The sequence below is a fragment of the Haemaphysalis longicornis genome, unplaced genomic scaffold, assembly GCF_048455015.1.
Source record: "Haemaphysalis longicornis isolate Haplotype H1 unplaced genomic scaffold, Haemaphysalis longicornis Haplotype H1 scaffold_2, whole genome shotgun sequence".
NCBI classification, from domain to species: domain Eukaryota; kingdom Metazoa; phylum Arthropoda; class Arachnida; order Ixodida; family Ixodidae; genus Haemaphysalis; species Haemaphysalis longicornis.
In genome coordinates this window covers 149,258,923-149,270,772 of record NW_027526295.1, presented here as the reverse complement: position 1 = coordinate 149,270,772, position 11,850 = coordinate 149,258,923, and the positions used below count along the sequence as shown (strand labels likewise).

General features: G+C 50.8%; 1 long non-coding RNA gene across 1 annotated transcript; it reads left to right on the top strand.

The window, feature by feature from the left end:
- Positions 1 to 3,165: 3,165 nt before the first annotated feature.
- On the top strand, positions 3,166 to 10,718 carry LOC144167439 (uncharacterized). The gene is made up of 3 exons (XR_013321997.1): positions 3,166 to 3,311; positions 9,059 to 9,178; positions 10,665 to 10,718. It is a non-coding gene; the product is annotated as an uncharacterized LOC144167439 (long non-coding RNA).
- Positions 10,719 to 11,850: the final 1,132 nt, after the last annotated feature.

Sequence of the window (11,850 nt, the reverse complement as noted above, 5' to 3'; positions counted from 1 at the left end):
TTGATGGCCGCAACAAGCAGCGCCCAGGGGGAAAAATACACGAAGCAAGGTGTGGAGGATGCGACACATTTGCCAAAGATGCACACCTCCGCGAAGAAGCGGTAGGAGTGAGCGGTTGGTAGCCGCGAGGACGTGATAAAACCCCACGGACACGCCTTTCCCTTCGACGAGAAAGGCACGAATATTCATGACAGGCCGGGGCTGCCGCTCCCCTGCAGCGAATGCTCTCCTGTTGTGTGAGGCCTGACAAGGACAATGCAGCCGCCTCTTTCTGAGCGTGCACCAAGGAAGCAGCGTGCGAGAACCCATGAAGTGAGCGCTCGATAGTCCCTCTCGCGTCAACAGCCTTGAAGGGTGTACGGATGTCTTCCGGTGTCGGCGGCAGCCGTTGCTCGAGAAGGTGAAAAAATCCTTCAATCATCTTTTGCCGACCAAAGAGAAAAGTAATAACCCAAATGAATCCAACCAAAACAACGAGATACGTAAGAGGAGAGCTGTGCGTGTTGTAGTGCACAGCATACCCATTTATTTTAGCAGCAATATCAATCTGTTCTCCTAGACGGCGCGTATATAGCCCCGTGTACATGGACGCGACGGGGGCGGGGTGAGTTGAGTGGCGGGTTCAGCTTACCTCGACGCGTCAGAGTTTATATGACCCCGTCCAAAGAATCGAGGTGAGGGGAGCGGCGGGGTTCCCGGAAAAGGGGCTACCGTATTTTCACGATTCTAACGCGCACCCTCTCTTGCTAAAAGGTAGCTTAATATTTGTGTGCGCGTTACAATCTGGCTAAAAACCGAAATAGGCTTTAAAGTGGCCAGCAGCATTCCCATGCGCAACGTACACTAAGTACCCGCAAAATCCAACTCAATCCAATAAAAACAATCCGTCAACACCACGTGAGTGAATTTCGGCGCACTGATTCCTCAATGGCATGCCGCATACCCCGGTCAGCTGTTGCACATTTTTTTTGGCTTCAGCTTAGCCCCTAACGCTTAGAATTATGAAGATCAAGGCACTTGAAATCGCAGGCAGCTTCAGTGTTCCCCGCTATAACTTTATTTCCAGCTGCAGCTGGATAAGCAACCTTGTGAAGCACAATTCATTTTTGGCTTCCAGAGGTGCATACGCCAAATAAAATCTCCCTTTTACAGGTACGTGGTGACATGTCTTCTCCATCTGCGCAGTACCGTCAGTGTCACACTTTTTTTTTTTTCGAATTTTCCTGCGCGATGTTACCCGCGCGTTATAATTGGGGGCGCGTTAGAACCGCGCAGATACGGTATTCTGCTCCCCGCGGCCCGCCGACTCAGCCCGACGAGAGAGCTAACCCACCCCCTGCCTCCGAGTTGACTGGACTCGCCGCGACGGCTCTCTGACCCACCCCGTCCGCTTATACATGGGGGGGTCGAGTCCAAAAAACCTGTTTATTTCGACTCAACGCGCCCTCGTCGGGTCAATGTAAACGCGGCTTATGTCACAGAGGGGCCGCGTCACAACCAATAAGTGCCCCTCCTGTAGTAACGATGTGTATACATATATGTATATGTGCACAACACGTATGCGCTCCTGGATTCGTCTACGAAGAGAATAGCGGGAATTAATGACGCCGCGCTTCTAATTGGTATACGCCTAGAGCGCGGCCTGTAGGGGCGCCTCTGAAATCCCCCTAGCGGCCCGTTTCGAAAGCAGCCGCGCGAGTCCGCGCCCCGCTCCCCATTGTCGCCGCTGCGTTTGCGGCATGTTCACGACCGAGATTTACCGTTTGCGGGTGTTTGAAATCCATGTTTATGTGGAGCAGTCACTCTGTTCGCAAATGGGGTGTCTTTACGAGAGTGTAAATGTTCCTGACGCGATCTTAGTGTGGTATATTCGGTATGTATAAGCGCCAGGTGTGTGTCACAGGCCAGCGTCGCGGAACCGGCGTATAATGGAGCCCTGAATTTACTAGCAGTGTCTCCGTAAGCACCGGTTCCTCAGTTGTTCATGCTACGGCTATACACTACGATGTAAATCAGTTTTGTGAGCTTACACAATCAGGGGAGCACTCATATTTCAGAGCACGCCAGTTACGTTTGCCAATATTATACCTCTGATATTGCTCACCACCATTTACGGGCCAGTCTGTGTTAATTCCGGGAATATTCAACAAAAGTACCATGGGCAATACATAATTATACTCGGGCACCAGCACACGACAGAGTCGTCTTGTCGTGAGGTGAGCGCCCGCAAACATTAATCTGCTACATATATCCTCTGCGAGCAGCGCGGAGACGGGCTTAGAATATAATCCGCGTCGGCGACTAAATGCTTCTTCGAAATATCGTCGTATGGCACAGGGAGCCTGTAGAATAAAGCAGAAACGGAAATCAGAGGGCCTTATCACATGCCACACTCCTCCAACGACCCCTTTCATCGCTTGTTGAACTACCTACCCTGTATACTTCCAAAAATGCGTCCGCCATACGATCAGCTGTTCGTTGAAGTCGAAAAACAAAAGGACAGTGAACGCGAGATTTGTGTGTGTGATTACTTAAACTTTCATTGCTTGATTCTGCTCCGCATTTGTACACAGCGTGCCCCCCCCCCCCCCTATGTTTCGCGAAATAGTAGTGCATTTCGCGTATAGTTGGTCTGGTGAACCCTACCTGGCCTAAGTTTCGACGAACGTATTTAGCATGTCAGAAGCTGCAGTATTTTTTTTTTTCGTTTCCGTTAGAGCTGTTATGTTTCTTCCGCACTTTCACAGCATTTATTTTTCCGTGGTTTCATTAACTTGCTTTGGTTCTTGCTATAAGGCGTGTGTGGGCAAATATTTAACTACGCACAGGCTTGGAATATACTTAACATTTTCGCATGGCTTATATTCTTATAAACGGCATAAGTTATTGTCCGGGATTGAGTAATCATATCCCCGAAACATATTTTTCTGGCACGTATAGACGGTATTCATTCAAAAGTTTAGCGGGCGATTTTCTTCGCTTGGCCACACTGAAAGCCGCCATGTCTGTGGCCACTGTGCTAGCGCATGCGCTGTGCGCCCACATCTCGAGAGAAAAAAAAAACACCGGTGTCCCGTTTGTCATCTGCCGCGTTTCAACCCAATTATCGGTAGTGGCGTGAAGAGATATATTATTAATCGCATTCACATTACGTGGTGGCGCTCTACCTGCCATCGATAACTTCGCATCACCGGAGGATGAAACCGCGGTAGCGAACGGCCGGAACGGCGCGCAAAAGTCCGACACTGCTGTTGGCTGCCGCCGTGGATGCCGACGCAAGTGCACCCGCACCGTATCCACGACTTTGTCTGGTAAGTTCCCTCTAAATACATGGTTGATTACAAAAACCGAATAATTTCTTTGGAGAGCTGTTTCACGCGTACGCCGAGTTAGCGATGGTAGCGAATGCGAGGCCGCTTCCCGAGCCGTGCGGTAACCCGAGCGCTGACGGATCGCAAGCGCCCTTTGAACAAATCCCTCGAGTTTGGCTTCCGTACGGCAACATTTTCTGCATATGCCTTCGGGCGATCGCTTTTCCGCGAGCATACGCGTGACTTATCGCGACGCAGTCGCACGCATACGTGGGCTCTAACGTTTTTATCGCTCTACCTACTCGTGCACGCCCCCGTGTGCCAACGTGTTTTCAAATAAATTGGAATGAAAACTTAGGCAGGCAGCAATGCGCCACCATCAGCTTCGCAGTCACCAGTCGCGGTCGCACGCTGGATGCCTTGTCGGTTGTTCGTACGAGGGATAAAAACAGGCGCGCTCTTGTTTTTTATTTAAATCGCGGCAATCACTGACACTGACAATCACTGACATCACTGAGATTTTCTTCAGACTCCAATTCCAGAGAAAATCTGCTGTTGCAGTGACCAACCCATTCTGCTGGTGCCGTGTAGATTCAATGCGCAAGTCTTGACGCAGAAAAATTACTATGACCCAGATTTCGGAAGTGTAGTGGACGCGCATTTCACGGCGCGCTGAAGGTGCGTTTCTCACGCTCGCTCGGGCGGCGGTTCGCGTTACCGGACCCGCCGGATGTGTGACGCGTGAGCTATCGTGTTCCACGCCTGCGCCGCCGCGCCATCGGGGACCGGGGGGGTTTATTTCTCTTCGCTTAATAAGGCACTTGAGTTCCAGCAACCGGTCGGTGTGATCGCTTTCATCGTCGCTCGTCAGCCGACGAGACATGGTGTCAGAAGTGGGATAAAGTTAGCGACACATCAATCAATTATTAATAGCAATCAGTCTAAGGTGCGTAGCCTGCAAAACACGCTATGGCGGATGGAGATCCTTCTATCCAGTTCAGCGGCACCGGGCTTCAACCGCCACCGAAATTCGATTTTGGGAACCCAAGCTCTTGGAAAGAATGGGTCTACCAGTTCGACGACTATTGCTATGCATCTGGGCTCTACCAAGCGCCGGGAGAAGTACGGGTCAGAACGCTTCTTTACGACATGGGCTCCCAAGACGCCTGCCGCGTTCTCGACACTCTAGCATTGTCCAGCGAAGACTAGAGCTCGCTAGAAGAAGTTCACCGATCACTTCATCCACCCGGTCAACGAGGTCTACGAAAGTGTCCGCTTCCACCGTCGAACCCAGGGCGAAGGCGAGACCGTAGACGAGTTCTACACTGCGCTGCGTACACTTGTCAAAAAGTGCAACTACGCCTCAGCGGAAGTGGAAGAACGACTCGGTCGAGACAGGTTCGTCGTGGGTCTCCGGGACTCTAACCTTGTGGACAAACTGTGCCGAACACAAAAGCTTACCCTTGAAGAAGCAAGACTACAGGCTCGCATCAACGAAGATGCCGTGAAAGCCCGTGCAGCAGTGTTCCAAAAAGAGCCGAGTCCTGCTCACGTTGTGGCCGAGGCCAAAGTTCAAAAGCGCTTCCAAAAGCCGCGACATGGCTCGAATTCTCAAGGGAGCTCCGGCAAGCGTGTTACGAAGTCCAACACAAGCGACGCTACCACGAGCTGCAGATACTGCGGTCGACCAACGCATCCTCGAGCAGATTGCCCAGCTAGGCGAGCCAAATGCAGAGGGTGTAATCGGATTGGACACTTCGAAGCAGTCTGCGAAAAGAAAAGCAAGAAGAACATGGGAGCTCTCACACTGCACTCCGTAGCAGCCATCACCAGAGCCAAGTTCGTAAAAGTGGCCATCAACGGACTACGCTAACTTCAAGGTCGACTCGGGTGCGGAGGTGACAGTGGTACCGGACTCGTTTCCAGGCATACCGAAACAGCTGCAAAAGCCAGAAGGTGAGCTTACGGGCCCAGGAAATTACTCCCTCACCGTTCTCGGAACATTCCAAGCGAAACTGAGCTGGAAAGGCAGGTCTACAGTGCAAACAGTGTATGTTGTGCCTTCGCAAGACCAGCCGCTTCTTGGATTCCCTGCGATACAGGCTTTCGGAGTTATACGGTTCGTGGACAGTGTAACGGATTCTACCGTCACTTTGAAGGACAGTCTCTTCGATGGCTTGGGCGAGCTGCAAGACGAAGACGTGATACGTCTCCAACCAGGCGCCAAACCGTTCTCACTCAGCGTGCCGAGAAGAGTACCGATTCCGCTTCACAAACCAGTTCGAGAGGAGCTCACCAAGCTCGAATCCCAGGGAGTCATCCAACAGGTGGACCGTCCCACACCATGGTGTTCCGGTATGGTGGCTGTTCCAAAAGCAGGAGGAGGCTACCAAATATGCGTTGACCTCACCCGACTCAACGAAGTCGTGCTTCGGGAGCGTCACATACTACCCTCAGTCGAGAACATCCTGGGACGCCTCGGATCAGCAAAGGTATTCTCTAAGCTCGATGCTACCGCTAGCTTTCACCACGTGAAGCTTTCAGAAGAAAGTCAAGAACTCACTACGTTCATAACACCAATGGGAAGATTCTGTTTCCAAAGGCTACCTTTTGGAATCTGCTCAGCCCCAGAATATTTTGAGCGGCAGATGAGCAGAATTCTGGAAGGCCTCGAAGGAGTTGTGAGCATGATTGATGACATTCTTGTCTTCGGAGCACCGCAGCAAGAGCATGACCAACGTCTCAAGCAGGTGTTATAGCGCTTGGAAGAAGCGGGAATCAAGCTGAACCGCAAGAAATGCACGTTCTCTGCAAACCAAGTCAAGTTTCTTGTAGTCGTGGTTAGCGCACAAGAAATCAGTCCCGATCCAGAAAAGGTCGAGGCCTTGGCCAAGCTACCAACCCCATCGGATGTCAGCGGTGTCTGAAGACTGCTGGGAATGGTGAACCATGTGGGCCGCTTCATTCCTCATCTTTCCGACATCACAGCACCGATCAGGGCATTGCTTCAAAAGAGAAACTCATGGCTTTGGGGACCGTGCCAGCAAGCTGCTTTCGACAAGCTCAAAAGCTTGCTCAGTTCAGAGGTCTGCATGGCTAAATATGACCCATCGTACCCCACGGTTGTGTCAGCTGACGCAAGCTCATACGGTCTCGGAGCTGTATTGCTTCAAGATCAACCATCGGGAGAACGACGAGCGGTTGCTTACGCCTCACGATCCCTAACGGACACTGAAAGCCGCTACAGTCAAACAGAAAAAGAAGCTTTGGCTGTGACGTGGGCTGTCAAGAGGTTCGACCAGTTTCTGAGGGGCATCACATTTCAAGTCGAAACGGATCATCGTCCTTTAGTCACGCTCCTGGGATCAGCAGAACTCGACATGATTCCGCCCAGAATCCAGCGCTTGCGAATCCGTCTTATGCGCTATCAGTTCACTGTTCTCTACGTCCCTGGCAAGCTGATTGCCACGGGAGACACGCTGTCAAGGGCTCCTATTCAGGGACACGATCCTGAGCGAAGTCAATGGCAGACAGACTCCATCGAGTTATTCATCGGGGAAGTCGTTACAGCAGCTGCCAACCTCATGTCCTCCCGCATGGATGCCTTACGCAAGCACCAAGCGGAAGGCGGCATCTGTTCTGGGCTACTCCGCTTCTGTGAGAAAGGATGGCCAGAAAACGTCTCAAAGGTTCCAGTTCATCTAAGGGAGTACCGGAAGGAAAGAGGCAACATCACAGTGTGCGATCGCCGATGGCTTCTTGCTCAAAGATCGCCGCATCATTATTCCAAGCCTGATGCTCCGTGAGGTACTTCAGCAAATCCACGAAGGCCACCAGGGCATTGGACGGTGCAAGGCAAGGGCAAGGGACGCAGTATGGTGGCCTACCCTTAACAGCGAAATTGAGCAGCTCGTAACATCGTGTGAGAAATGCGCTCAGACGAGAGTTCAGCGTTCGGAGCCACTAATCGCAACACCGACTCCAAATCGGCCATGGCAGCGTGTAGGCGCCGACTTGTTTGTACTTGATGGAACTCACTACATAATCGTGGTGGACTACTACTCTCGTTTTCCGGAAGTAATCAGCTTGTCGTCGACCACCTCCACAGCTGTCATTGCGGCTGTCAAGAGCACGTTCGCGCGACATGGAATACCTGATGTGTTCGTGTCCGACAACGGCCCGCAATTTTCGTCACGGGTGTTCGCCGAGTTCGCGCAGACCTACGGATTTCATCACATCACGAGCAGCCCGGGCTACCCACAGTCAAACGGCGAGGCAGAACACATGGTGCGGACCATGAAGGATCTTTTCACAAAATCCAAGGACCCACACATGGCGCTTCTGGTGTACCGCGACACGCCAGGAGCGAGCGGATATAGCCCGTCGCAGCTCCTAATGGGCCGACGTCTGCAAACGACAGTGCCGAAGATGTCAGACACCCTGTCGGAAAGATGAGGAATGAAGCGGCCCACATGGTTCACCATTCCCAGCAGTCTTCGGACAGCGCTGACATCCGATGGGGTTGGTAGGAGTGGCCACCACACGACGAAGTTGCAGCTAAGGATAAAGCTAACCAAACAAAACAAAGTCAAGACTTCAACCGTCGTCACGCCGCCCACCAACTCCGCCCACTCGCTGACGGGGAGGATGTGTGGGTGCAGGATATGTCATGCGCAGCAAAGGTGCTCAGCCCAGCAAGAAGACCACGCTCATATGTGGTGGAAACACCGACATGCATCATTCAGCGCAACCGTCGGCATTTGGTGCCGTTCAACGGTGCAGGCATGCCTGATGGCCTTGCGTCTGACAGTTATTCAAGCACAGACGAAACACCAGCAGTGACGGTTGAAAGCTCCGCGGATCAAACCCGCCGGATGTGTGACGCGTGAGCTATCGTGTTCCACGCCTGCGCCGCCACGCCATCGGGTACTGGGGGGGGGGGGTTTATTTCTCTTCGCTTAATAAAGGCACTTGAGTTCCAGCAACCGGTCGGTGTGGTCGCTTTCATCGTCACTCGTCAGCCGACGAGACAGGAAGTACCTTAATTTGAGGAATGAAAAAAAATTGGGCGTTTTAATTAGTGAACAAAGCGGAGTAACGCTAGTTCCATCTTTGGCTCGTTCCTTTTAACTGCGCTATTTTTACTGTGCACCTTAAAACACCCGGTTATTCCTCCCTCCCCCTCTGTGGTTTTACTACATAGCTGCATTTATTACATGGAATGGCGAGTTGATTTTTAAGCATTGCCTTGGGCACACATGGTATCTAGCAGGTTATTTTATGCACCATTCTTTTTTTAAGCAACCAACCTTCCCAACCGGCAAGCAGGCTATTCATATGCTTGCAGGCTCTGTTTTCACCATCCTTGCGTCTGCACATATGTATATTTGTTAAACGTTGCCTGCATACCTTCTAGTCCAGACTTCATATTTGAAAAGCGGCAACTGGCCACAGTTGCCGCTTTTCTAATGGAGGCGAAAAGCAGAAATGCCCATGTTTGAGATTTTGGCACACGCTAAAACATCCCCAAGTGGTCAAAATTAACCTTAGTCCCTCACTGCGGTGTGCCCCATCGCCTGTGTAGTGTCAGTGTGTTAAACCTCATAGTCAATCAAAGTGTTCGTACAAACCTTCTACAAAGCAAGCACAAGCCGTTTTCAACTTTATGTGGTCACTGGTGAACTGACTGTTGTAAAACTATGCATCGCAGCAAATTTAAGTTCACATGTTACTACTCACTCTTGCAGGTCTGAAGCATGAGATCAACCACTGGCTCTCAACAGCCACTCCCCCAGTCCGGCGAAGTCAACAAAAAGCCATCCAGCCACCACTAGGCACACAAGGCTGCAGAAAAAACTTGGCATAGCGTATGCATGTTTCTGGCCTATTTTTGCTTCTCTTAAGAAGGTAAAGTTTATGCAGCCTGTGTTGCTTTTCAGTTTCAGTTGTATAACTTTTTTTTTATGTTGATTATGCATTTTCGTGTTGAAACGTATAAAAATGTGCAGTGCCAAAGAGACACTGCACCTCCAAGGCAAACTTCATTTTAGATTTTTTTATCCTTCACCTCCGTAAATGCTGGCATCATTACAGGAGTACTTGTCGAACGTTTTGATGTGTGGGTGTTTGCGTCTGTCCCGAATGCAAGATGGTGTGCCACGGTCCCTTAAAGGGGCTGGACCTACCCCACTTCTGATAGTGATGAAAAGCATGTCATAGTCTTCACATAAGCCGTATTATGGCCAATTCTTTAAATACGTGTGAACATCCACTGCCTGACTACTCTTTATGTCCCAACTTTCAGCCTCTCATCAGTGCTAGTAAACATCCTACGCGAGGCTGACCCCTTTGCTAAGCTGCACAGAAAAAAGGTCAACCCAACAGCTCAGCCATTATCAGCAGCTGACAATGCTTGTGAATCCTCAGGTGCTGCCAAGTGCACAAATAACTCCGCCATGTGCTCACCTTTGTGAGAGAGAAACGAGCCAAGAATGCCTCAGCAACACATCAGTGATGACCTCCCAGATGGCCGATAGGATTCTCCAGGTACAGCGCGGAGGGGTTTTGAACCCCCTCCCCCCAACATTTTACTATGCTGCACATAAGCAAGTGCTAGCATTCATTTTGGCAAGGCTCCTTCCATTCTCCCATACCTCCATACACCCCCAACCCCTAAAAGTATTTCTGGCTGTACCAACAGTTTATGGACTGTGAAGAATGAGCACCCTGGAAAGAACTAAAGGAGGTGTTTCAGGTGTGCATTTGGAGGTTGTCAGGTGACACACTGTTGAGTCGAGTTGATACGTGCAGCATACCACAGTAGCAATGCACCAAGCATGTGTGATCCTGCATTCAAGGCCAGTGCACTGCAGGCGTATTAGTAACTGCACTTGCATTGGGTCAAATTAAACTACGCAGCTGTTGAGAAAAACAATGGGGTGTACTCACGGGAGCAAAACTCTAGATTGATGCAAGCAGCAGCTGAAAGGCATTACATGCTGCCACGTGAATAAGTGCCTCCTGCCAAGAAGACACTGGCTGTACGGCCTAGTTTAACAGTACGATGTTCATTTCGTGCTTGTTGCTTTGGCTACATGTGGCTTCGGCCTTGTTGAAGCGTTTTAGCGATTAGCGGTCAGTAATGCATTGAACGTTTTTTTCCTGACCTCTGATTGGGAGCTTAAGCACGCGACAGGCTTCATTAATATCAAGTCCTAGCACTTCGGGATTTACACTCTATGCGCAGATTGTGACTATTCGTGAAGGACGAGGACAATAGAAAGGAGCAGTAAAAAATTCTTTAGGGCCTCATCTGGGGAGAGTGACCATTTGGGCTCCTTTCCTTGGTTGCAGCAAAGCCAAGGGAATGCGAGCTGTGGACCGGCGACCAAGGACAACTCCACCCCGGAGCTGGGATTGTGTGCGCTGGACGTTGCGTCATCGGCTGTCGAGCACTGAGGGCCAAAATCATCGAGAACTGGCGGCCATATCCATGCCAACAGAATCAACCTAAACAAGAAGGTGAGCTGGGCAGCTACGGTCTCCCACGGCAAACACACTCAGAGACACATGGTCCCCCAGAGTCAATACACTCACGGCAGACATTCCGATTCATGCTCAGAAATTAACAAAATCCACCACATGCTTGAGTCCATTATCGTTGGAAAAAAAAAGTTCTAAAAGCAGCCGTAACTGAACTTAAGGGAGTCGACACCACTGTGAACCCCGCCTCTTCCAAAACGTCAGACCAGCATCTCAGGCCATCGTTGACTCCAGCCACAGCAGGTTACCGACCTTGGGGTCCTCAGAAATTGGGTCCGCAGATGCAATGGACAATTCTCCATCTGGCTCTACTCAGTTAAAACACTGGGACAAGAAAATTGGCCTTGGCAATCCCCCCTTGCTTCGGGGTCGGATGATTAGTACGTTACGGAAGGTGTGCTTCAAAATTTTGGAGAACAGATCATGGAAACTCTCGTGCGACATTCAAAGCCATGTTAGTGCAATTTGAGGATAAGATTGGTGCTGAAATCACCGGTCTCAACATTTGCATCACCGGTTCTTTGAGGACGCTGCGTGAAGGGGAATAGGCCCCATAAAATCGACTGCACGTGCGTCTGGCCTCCGTCAGCGGACAGTTCAAAAGTGCTCACCAATCGTCTAAAGGCACATTCCCACTGGCGACTTGGCATATTGCGTGATGTCGCAAGTGATGAGCCAGGCATTGCTTTTTTTCGCTTTGCGAGGGAGGACAAGATCGCTCTAGGACTGAATCCCCTCGTTGCGCCTCGGCAATGCAAAACAGGATAGCCAATCATGGCTAAGGAGTCAGCTGACGTAGCTGCAAAGGAAAGATTTGTTTACATCCAGCAATGCAAACAATGGTGAGCCGCTGCTGCCGCACAGGGCTGACTGTGCCTGTCGGGTCAGGGGTCAGGCCGGCAAGGAATTTTTCATGCGCTTCAGTTCTTAGGTCAGTGACTTCAGGGTATGTGTGTACTAATCAACAAACAGTGTAGAACTCATCAGTGTGGAAAGT